Source organism: Cydia fagiglandana, chromosome 6, assembly GCF_963556715.1.
Source record: "Cydia fagiglandana chromosome 6, ilCydFagi1.1, whole genome shotgun sequence".
NCBI classification, from domain to species: domain Eukaryota; kingdom Metazoa; phylum Arthropoda; class Insecta; order Lepidoptera; family Tortricidae; genus Cydia; species Cydia fagiglandana.
In genome coordinates this window covers 5,035,136-5,046,059 of record NC_085937.1, presented here as the reverse complement: position 1 = coordinate 5,046,059, position 10,924 = coordinate 5,035,136, and the positions used below count along the sequence as shown (strand labels likewise).

Here is a 10,924-nt window from a genome sequence, read left to right as displayed (position 1 = left end):
GTACGCCAGTCGATGCATAGGCAGAATACAGTGGCCTAAACTGCAGGTACCTTATATTAACCATGTATATGTATAAATATACTCACACACACAGGTATGTACCTACCTATTTGCACTACTTGCACAGTCGCATGAAAAAGATTGTTAGCAGAATAGAGTAAGGTATTTATGTAGTGGGCTAAACACGTTTATCTGTACAGAAACGAATGAAATGCTTTAAAAAACATGAACTGTTAGTAAATATGAAGTTATATGCAATGACTAATAATCTTGTTCCTCGCGTTATCCCGGCATTCTGCCACGGCTCATGGGAGCCTGGGGTCCGCTTGACAACTAATCCCATGATTTGACGTAGGCACTAGTTTTACGAAAGCGACTGCCATCTGACCTTCCAACCCAGAGGGTAAACTAGGCTTTATTGGGATTAGTCCGGTTTCCTCACGATGTTTTCCTTCACCGAAAAGCGACTGGCAAATATTAAATGATATTTCGTACATAAGTTCCGAAAAACTCATTGGTACGAGCCGGGGTTTGAACCCGCGACCTCCAGATTGCAAGTCGCACGCTCTTACCGCTAGGCCACCAGCGCTTCTGCAATGACTAATAATAATTTTGTTTATTTATACAATCGCTAACCGCTCCTATATATTTAATGACATTGATTACTAGCGTGCCTAACACCAATTTCAATAAAATCATTCTTCAATTTTGTGTAGGTAACTACATTACAGAATCAAATATTTAATAAAACATATTAAAATCTAAATACTTTTCTGTAATAACAATAACAAATATGTACTTGCATAAATGCAAATGGAGGAAAATGCACGCAAAATATTATTATTATATATAACGATTCATTTACTCCAATGTCAAGATGCAGGCATATGCCAGAATATCCTTAATGCAGTTAGTTAATTGCATCCTCCTATTATCCTTATTAGTATAAAATAATAAGGAATATACACTAATAACAACGATTACTTACTTATTCATTTGTTATTGTATGTCCTTTCAAGAAATAAAGGTACAAGTATACGAGTGTCCGGGATATTAGGGAGAAGTAAGCGAAGCCGAAAACAACACGGGGAGCTCTTATGGCATTTTTTAAATGATATTTAAGGGGTACCGGAACCGGTTTATTACAAAAACATCAAAATAACCGTATCTTTCGAATTATTTTATACTCAAAATGTAGGACTCAGTTGTGTATTCTGGTAACGACTTCGTAGTTAATACTTCAATGATAAGAAATGAAATAATTAACAAAGAACGAAAAAATACCGTTTTCGCTCCCATACAAAAAATACCGGTATCCGATCCCTAGTACAGTCGCCATCAGATATATCGGAGCGGCCAAGGCAGTCACAAATATCTGAACACGCCTCTATAGTCAAGGCGTTAGAGTGTGTGTTCAGATGTTTTTGAGCACCTCGGCTGTTCCGATGTATATGATGGCGACTGACTGTAGCTACACTGAGTGGATGCCTGTTATGGGACGCGCGTAGAGATTCGGAGCACGGGACAATTTTAGTACATACTGCATTTTACCATTTGATGGAAAAGAAGGAAACAAGCAGAGCACTGGATTAAATCCCGTATGGTGCGGATGCGGACTTAATTTCTTTTTTTATTAGACTTGAAAAATATATTTATAGAAATTTAACTAAATTCAAGAAAATTATAATTTCCTTAAGTATTTGCTACAAAGTTTCACGTTGCATAAAAACCAGCAATTTAAAAACTAATTTCAGCTTTGAGAAAAAAAAGAAGCCAGCCATGCTAAAGTAGAACACTCAAATCAATTTACCTTGTTCTTGGTTAGTGGCCCCTAAGTGGCGAGAGCAAAGCAACTAAATGAATTTGCCGACTGTAATGAGAAAACTCCCATTTCGCACTGCAATGGGGAAAAAAATATGAGCAATTAACCAGTAGTTCGTGTTTGGGTACCGCTGGTTTACGGAAGGACCTTAGGAAAATGTCTCAGGAAAATGTATTGGCGGGATCTTTTTTCGTCCACTATATTTATGTTCGTACACTCTCTAAAATTATAATTTTAGTACTTTATAACATATTATACATATTTGTAAATTTGTATACCACCTAGGGTATAGTCGCGGACGGTCTAGAACGCAAAATGACTAGTGCAATATTTTGCCTATATTCCTTTTAGTCTACATCGCGAACGGTCTAGAACGCAAAATGACCACTTTTTTATATCAGTAGGGTAGGTTAGGTTCGTTAGTCATCTTCAAATGGCCGAAGGTCACACATCACAGAATAGCTCGCTATCGCGGGACTCCGTCGACATCGCTAACGTAAAGATAAAACGACGAAAATGATGTAGACATTCTGCGTTCTGGACCGTTCGCGATGTAGACTAAAAGTGTTATAGGCAAAATATTACACTTTAGTCATTTTGCGTTCTAGATCGTATGCGAATAACTACCAGCTAGCATAAACGGTTCATAAAGCCTAGGTAACGAAATTATGTATATTAAAAAAACTCGTATTTGTTTTCACATAGAGGATATCCGTATATAAAAGGTATTTAAAAAAAATAGCGTAACAATAAGCAGTAAAGGTAGAGGAATTCAATAAAATGTATGATTTTCGAGTATTACTTCAAAATGTAATTAAATCAAGGCTGTTTGTTGTCTTTGTTTGTCTAATCGAGCAGTAGATGTTTGTTTAACAAAATTAAACCTCTATAGTTATTATAACAAAACGTTTCAAATATTGAAATTAAACGGCTTTACTCGTCAATCAACCTTGATTTACTTTATGAAGTGTTCAAGTTCAAACGGACAAGAAACAATTTAGGCAGTAAATTACAAAACTATTGTTCAGGAAGTTAAATGTTTCTAGGAAATCTAGATGGGCTACGATAACCAAACATGTATTTCTTTCTTTTTTCAAACTTCATTTTAGTCTCAATAAGTAAATAGTAGCCTAATGTATTAAAAAAACTTTTTGACGGTTTAAGCATTATCCATTAGCTTTATGGTTTCGAACGTGAGGCTTAAAATGAAACAATATTTAGTGGCAATATATCTGGCAAAAAAAGAGTATCTAGAAATTAAAAAGTGGCAAGGATTATACTGTAGTGTCGTCCCGTTTTCTTAAATAGATTTATTTGAAAGGGACGACATTGCAGTATTGCCAGTTTTTACTTTCTACTCTTTTTTTGTCAGGGAATATAATTTATGTTTTAAATCTATTTTAATGGGCTTTATTTTTTTTTATAATATTTTATTTCCAAATTTTGATGACAATGAAACCAGTGTAAAGTATGTATACTGTGTAGGTATATGTGTTTATTTAATAGGACATCCTTTTCCCTTGCTGTATTTTCAAGGGAACCCTGTAAACAGAGCGTAATTAGCAGCTTGCCTGCGAGTAACAATATTATTTCGTGACAAAATAAACTATGATGTTACCGCAGTTTCCACCCGGATCTAACACGAGTTTTTTTTTGTGTAACACCAGAATACAATGTAGTCTAGTGTAATAGGTAGCAATTCTAGTATACGGGCACAGCTAAAAGTAGCAATGTGAAGATTCAATCGAAAATGTATTTAAAATAATCTATAGCAGCAGTCGCCAGCAGCCTGTTAGCAGCCAAGAGCCACATAGTAGTTAACGAAGTTGAAGCGGGCCGCACTTTGTTAATATTTGTGACTTTATCAGACATTGTCGTTTGTCAATATTACATACAAAATAGCCAGGGGGGCTCGCGGGCCGCCTGTTGCCGACCGCTGATCTATAGCCTCGTAAGACCCAAGCCAATTTTGCGCTTTTGAAATTGGAACTTTCTTTTATTACTGTAAGAGTTCATAACTCGAATTTAATTTGTACTTGCACAAGTACGCGGGGACTTACGAGGATATAATGTCAAAGGCGAGAATCAATCCAATGTAAACCTGTGACAATAAACCTCAATCTATTTGTTGTCTAGGAAGATGACAACTATAGATTGAACGTTCCTATAACATTGCATTAAATGTGTGACCGCAGCAGATATTGATTTTCATAAATTCATGTTAATAAACATCTTCTACAATGCTATGACTACTAAATAGTAGTAAAATAGTTAATAGCGATAAATAAAAATAATAGTAGTAATTATTAAATAAACACATATACCTAATACACAGTATAATTTTTTTTATTGTTTTGTAAGTGTTTTTATATTTTACTTTTATATTCATATTATAATTAACCTAACTTAAGAAGAAAAATAAATAAAGAGAATAGTAGTAATAGTAAATACTAAAAAAAAATATAGTAAAATTATTAAAAATAATATTAGTAATAGTAAGTACTAACACTATTTTTATTAATCGCTATTAATATCTCCGAGAATTTTACTTATGTAAATAAAATTTTGGTAAAATCTCGTCTAAAAGTACCTATTAAAACTTTATATTTTCCAAATTAGCATCCCGACTGGCTTTCAACAATATCAATTCATTCATTCACTTCCATTCACTCAGTCGGCTGTGGTTAAAAGCTTAAATGAGCATTCCAGGGCTTAGTGTAAAGTCGTTGACATGATAGCGAGCGATTTGTAATAACCGCTCATGATTGCTGCTACTCGGATCGATTTGATGGATTTTGTAGGGCCTATTTCGGTGCGCAAATAAGAGTGATTAAATGAAAACGGAGGTTTGTGTGTGTAAACTTCTTATCATAACTTGATTGTTTATTTATTTTTTATTTTTTTTATTATGAATGGGCTTACTCATGGCCACAGACTAGCCGAGGCGTAGACGTGGCCTACGATGGAGCGAGCTCGCCCAGAAGGTGCCTGTTCACTCTTGATTTGAAGGTTGCCGGGTTATAAGAACACGGAAATATAGACGCCGGCAAGGAATTCCATTCCTTGGCAGTGCGCATAAGGAAAGTAGAAGCAAAGCGCTTCGTGCGAATTGGTGGAATATCTACCAAGTAAGGATGGAAACCGGCCGTGCGTCTAAAAGTCCAATGGTAGAATGGGGACGGTGGAATAAGCTCGTGTAGCTCTTGGGCACACTCCCCGAAGTGCAACCTGTAGAATACCGACAGGCTGGCGACTTTCCGCCGATGGGCCAAAGACTGAAGCTTAGCCGTTAGCTTCTTGTCGCCAATCATCCTCCTGGCTCTGCGCTCCACTGAGTCCAAAGCGGCGAGTTGGTATTTAGCTGAGCCATCCCACAGGTGGCTGCAATACTCCATACACGACCGGACTTGAGCTTTGTAAAGTGTTAGAAGCTGTCCAGGTGTGAAGTATCGCTTCACCTTATTTAGGGCGCCCAGCTTTCTGGCCGCAGTTTGTGCTTTAGACTCAATGAAGCTGCCGAAGCTGAGGACTGAACTCAGCTCCATGCCGAGGAGTTCCAGGCTGTCGGCAATAGGTACAGATGCACCCCGGAAAGAAGGAGTCAGGTCGAATGGACTCCGTTTTGCGGAAAATAGACACGTCTGCGTTTTGGAGGCATTGAACGTGACCAGATTGTCATCACCCCACTGGGAAACGAGACTAAGGGTCAAGTTCATTCGCTCAACCATGGCCTCTCTCTATGAACGTATATCCTCCCTGCTGTCCCCTGCACCAGCCAAATATCTCTCAACAACCGTACTGTCATCTGCATAACCTACAATGCTGGGTTGCAGCATGTCGTTAATGTGGAGCAGGAAAAGGGTTGCGGAGAGAACAGACCCCTGAGGAACACCGGCGTCAATGGCCATGAGGTCTGAAGAGCAGCCATCAATAACTACTCTGATCGACCGTTCACTCAAGAAATCAGATAGCCAGCTACAAAAGTCAGCAGGGATGCCGTATGCAGGAAGCTTGCTAAGGAGACTTGCGTGCCAAACCCTGTCAAAGGCCTTCGAGATGTCCAGTGAAACAGCAAGCGCTTCACCGTTCCTCTCGATGGCCTCGCCGCAGCAGTGCGTGACATACGCTAAAAGATCCCCAGTAGACCGACCTCGGCGAAAGCCATATTGACGGTCACTGAGCAGATCATTTGCTTCGAGGTATGCCAGCAGCTTGCCGTTAAGTACCCTTTCCATGACTTTACAGAGCATGGAGGTAATGGCGATTGGTCGGTAATTGCAGGGATCAGCACGACTACCCTTCTTGGGTACTGGCTGCACGTTTGCAAGCCTCCAGGATTTCGGCACCATTCTTGTTTGGAGAGAGAGGCGGTACAGGCGTGTCAGTACAGAAGACAACTCAGGCGCACACTGCTTTAGTACACGTGCAGGTATACCGTCTGGTCCACTGGCCTTATTCACGTCAAGATTCTGCAGAGCTCGGCGTACCTCTTTTTGATGAATAGCAATTCTCTGCATAGAGGAACTGCATTGAGGTAGCGTAGGTGGAAGTTTTGAGCCTGCGTCTAGACGTGAATTGCTCGCAAACAGAGAAGCAAACAAGTTTGCTTTCTCTGTCGCGGACGCTTTATATGCTATAAAGAAGTTTTTTACGTGACAAATAGGTTTTATCTTTGCAGATATTTCTTATGTACGTTTTTGGTGAATCATGTTGATTTAAAATGCTTATTTGCCAAGCAGTGGGACATAAAAACCTAGTAATAAATTTTGGTACATAAAGCTTACGTATTATAAGTAATTAGGCAATTAGGCAGCTCCCAAAAATCATTGACGTCGCTGGGGACCGCAGAGATGGTACGGTTCTTGAGCAAAGGATCAGCATAGCGATCCAAAAGGGGAAGGGGGGAGGGGATAGCCTCCCATAACCCTTCCGCAGGGATAATGATTTACTTGGGTGATCTAACCTAGCTTGGGTGATAAACATTTTATAGATATTAGTTCTAATAGTTTTGTAGGTAGTTTTAGGTTAATTTTAATCTCATTTTGTACTTAATCAATTGTTTAGTAAAAAAACATTTTAATTTGTTACAAAACCCAGAATAGGCCCCCAAAACCGTCGAGCCGTAATAAAATCGTAGTTAATTTAACCGACGCGCACTTGACGTGATGAGCTCTGCGGCGATCAAATATTTACTCACTATTAGCCACTTCTCCGAGCTAGAACGATTTATCGCAAGTAGTAAACGACCATCATTTTAATAGATTCATGACAAACGATTAGGCATCCTTATAATTATCAGCTTTAGGAGTAAAAGTTTTTAAATTAAAAATGACATTTATTTAACTGTAGTCAGACCGTAAAAAGTCTGCAGCGATTTTGATACCCCACGCAGTGCAAGTGTCATTTTAAACGTCAAACTTCTATGAAATTATGACGTATACATAATACTTACACTGCGTGGGTTATCAAATCCGCTGCAGACTTTGTTTGGTGCGACTATACACAAACGATATAACCGTCGGAATTTAAGGTAAAAACAATGAAATTAAAAAGACATTCATAAGTGAGATAGATGATTTGAAGATTAAACCTAACTTACACAATACAAAACAAAGCTTTTTACGAAATATACCTAACCCAAAAATGAAATCACATATAATAAAGTTAAAATTTACACCAAGAAACTTTTCTTCGACCTTTTAAGTAGGTAGGTACAACTACTATTCTGAGCAAGAAAAATTGGTAATTAAGCGTAGGTATTTGATAATTGACCATTTTACGTAATTCTTGACACAAACATCGGAATTAAATAAAATTTATATTATATGAAAAAAAATTAAATCATTAATCTTATTAATCGTCAAATCATCACACCGTGAGCAGGACGTTCAAACTCAGAAGCGACATTCCCTAATTTCCGCGTGCGTGCAAAGCATGAAAAAAAAAACAATCTCGTTACTTGAACCGGCCTGTCCCTATTCAGGGTTGAAAGAATTGGAATCACTTGGTGCAAAACATTTGGTGCAAACATTGATGGTTGAGGTTTATTTTGATAACAGTCACCCTTCGTGTAGATTAAGCATAAGTGGGAAGAGTTGAACCACATTTACTTCAACTCTTCCCACTTCTTTACCACGTTAGTTTAAAATGTTTCGTCGATTAACATTCCTATTTCGGGCTAGAAACTCCCGCTATCAATCGCGGGAACCTTCAAAGTTGGTTATTTACGCTGACACTGCTTTAATTACATCACATAATATAGTTTATTTGTAAATCCGCTTCTTAAATGACAAGTCAAAGCATAACTAAGGCACAACAGACTAATAAGTGTATAAATATTCTTAATTGTGTACCATAATAACTTTCCACTAATATATTTATATATGAATTTTATTTATGTAGGTAACTCAGAACGAGTACATAGGATATGACTTCCATTAGAAAACACTAAATATATCAAGTTAACCGAATATTAGATAAACTAGTAGTTCGCCCCGAACTGTGAACTCGCGGTTCGCCAAAAAGATCAATAGAATGCAGTGCTACTTAGTTCGAGATGGGCATTTCGTAATTGATTCCTGATTCCATGATTACTTGAAATTACTTTGTAATCTGATTACCGATTCCCAGATTACTTTGTAATCTAACAACACCGAATTACTAAAGGGCACTGATTAACAGTCCGCCGGACGGTATCGGCCTGTTATGTCAGTTGTTCGGAACTGTCAAAAGTTTGTTCTAACTGACAGACCGATACCGTCCGGCGGACTGTTAATCAGTGGGCCCCTTCATCATCATCATCATCTCAGCCTATATACGTCCCACTGCTGGGCACAGGCCTCCTCTCGAGCGCGAGAGGGCTTGGGCTATAGTCCCCACGCTAGCCCAATGCGGATTGGGGACTTCACATACACCTTTGAATTTCTTCGCAGATGTACGCAGGTTTCCTCACGATGTTTTCCTTCACCGAAAAGCGACTGGTAAATATCAAATGATATTTCGTACATAAGTTCCGAAAAACTCATTGGTACGAGCCGGGGTTTGAACCCGCGACCTCCGGATTGCAAGTCGCACGCTCTTACCGCTAGGCCACCAGCGCCTTTTTGGCTTTTTGGTGGGCCCCTTAAGTACCTACAATTCCATTTGAGGAATCAGGAATCAATACTTCGAATATTATGTACAATTACTAGTAATTGGAATCAATGTCGATTCCTCATTACAGGAATATATTACTTGATTCCTTTCAGATTACATTTCGTACTACTATTATCAAAAGTACATGTCGATAATAGATATAGATGTTGTTGACACTAGGATACCTTATTTGTAACACAGGTGTGCAGATTTCGAAAATGATGACCATGACCAATAAAACGACATCCATGACGACTTTTAAGACATACTGCATGGCCACTATTTTGGATTCCAAAATGTTCATCATTTTCGAAATCTGCGCCCCCTAAAACCTATAAAACGACATCCATCACGACTTTTATGACATAGTGCATGGCCGCCATTTTGGAATTCAAAATGGTCATTATTTTCGAAATCTGCACCCCCTAAACCTATAAAACGACACCCATGACGACTTTTATGACATAGTGCATGGCCGCCATTTTAGAATCCAAAATGGTCAACATTTTCGAAATCTGCGCCCCCTAAAACCTATAAAACGACACCCATGACAACTTTTATGACATAGTGCATGGCCGCCATTTTGAAATCCAAACTGGTCATCATTTTCGAAATCTGCGCCCCTTAAAATCTATAAAACGACACCCATGACGACTTTTATGACAGTGCATGGCCGCCATTTTGGAATCCAAAATGGTCATCATTTTCAAAATCTGCGCCGCCCAAAACCTTTAAAATGACATCCATGACGACTTTTATGACACAGTGCATGGCCGCCACTTTGGAATCCAAAATGGTCATCATTTTCGAAATCTGCGCCCCCTAAAACCTATAAAACGACATCCATGACGACTTTTATGACATAGTGCATGGCCGCCATCTTGGATTCCAAAATGGTCATCATTTTCGAAATCTGCGCCCCCAAAAACCTATAAAACGACACCCATGACGACTTTTATGACACAGTGCATGGCCGCCATTGTGGAATCCAAAATTGTCATCATTTTTGAAAAAAATAAAAAATTTAAAAAAAAAACAATGTTATAAATGTGTAACAAACCGAGTACTTTCATTTGATACCAAACTCGACCATACTTTCTTGCAATTAAAATGACCAGAATAGCAAGACCCCTCACAAATGGCTTTTTAGCATTTTAAGGTCTTCTAGCTCAATAACCTCTTGTTCGAGCCTGCTCAAAAATTAATGACTAAAATATAATGCCCTCAACTACACATTTACCCAATTTCATTGATATTAGAACAAATTTACTTAAGTTCTTGAGTATCAAACTATCTTCTGACAGTTCAGCTTAAAAACATCGAAATGCCGGGACGTGCCGCTAGCCAGCCGCGTGATCCAAGTCGAATGTAAGAACTTCGCTTCGCTTCGCTCGCTCGTTCGATTAACCGAATATTAGATAAAAAAATAATTCAATCCCGTTCTCATAGTTGTCTATCTTGTACTTTAGTGTTATTTATTTGGATGGATTGTAACTTATTATTTTCCGAGACAATTCTTACCTTTTAAATTGTTCAAGTATAAATAATCATAGTTTCACAGGTATGAGATATAAGACTTGATATTACTCAGTGAATAAGATGTTCCATGCTAGATAAAAAATATTTGGGTACCTCTTTATTTACACAACAAAATGGTATACAACTTATCGAAAAGTACTTACAGCTATCCCTGCGACATTTCCACATGTTTTCAGGTAAATTCGCTAACGGGTTAAGGAGTAAACCTTAAATATTGACAGAAGCACAGTTCATTGGAGAGCGTACGTTAGTCCGCTCACGGGAGCACACTAAATTATCCTTTGCCGGTTTCTTTGCATTTCCATTGGCAAGTTGAGTTGAGATCAAAGTGCTTGTTAAGATTAGCTACGTAACTTAAGAACATTTCATATAATGAATGTAAAATAATATACCTAACATAAGTAAGAAACAAATGTGGCAAATGTGTGG

The 10,924-nt window shown here is 38.2% G+C and overlaps 1 protein-coding gene across 3 annotated transcripts in view; it reads left to right on the top strand.

Annotated features, from left to right (window-relative positions):
- LOC134665025 (nitric oxide synthase-like protein) overlaps positions 1-10,924 on the top strand; it is a 57,725-nt gene that overhangs the window by 374 nt on the left and 46,427 nt on the right. Inside the window, exon 1 of one of the 3 annotated variants that reach the window (XM_063521797.1) lies at positions 32-46. The exons of the other annotated variants lie outside the window; for them this stretch is intronic. The gene's annotated coding sequence lies outside the window, so the exon portion shown is untranslated. Of the gene's footprint in view, positions 1-31; positions 47-10,924 lie in introns of those variants that run through there. 3 annotated transcript variants of the gene reach the window in all.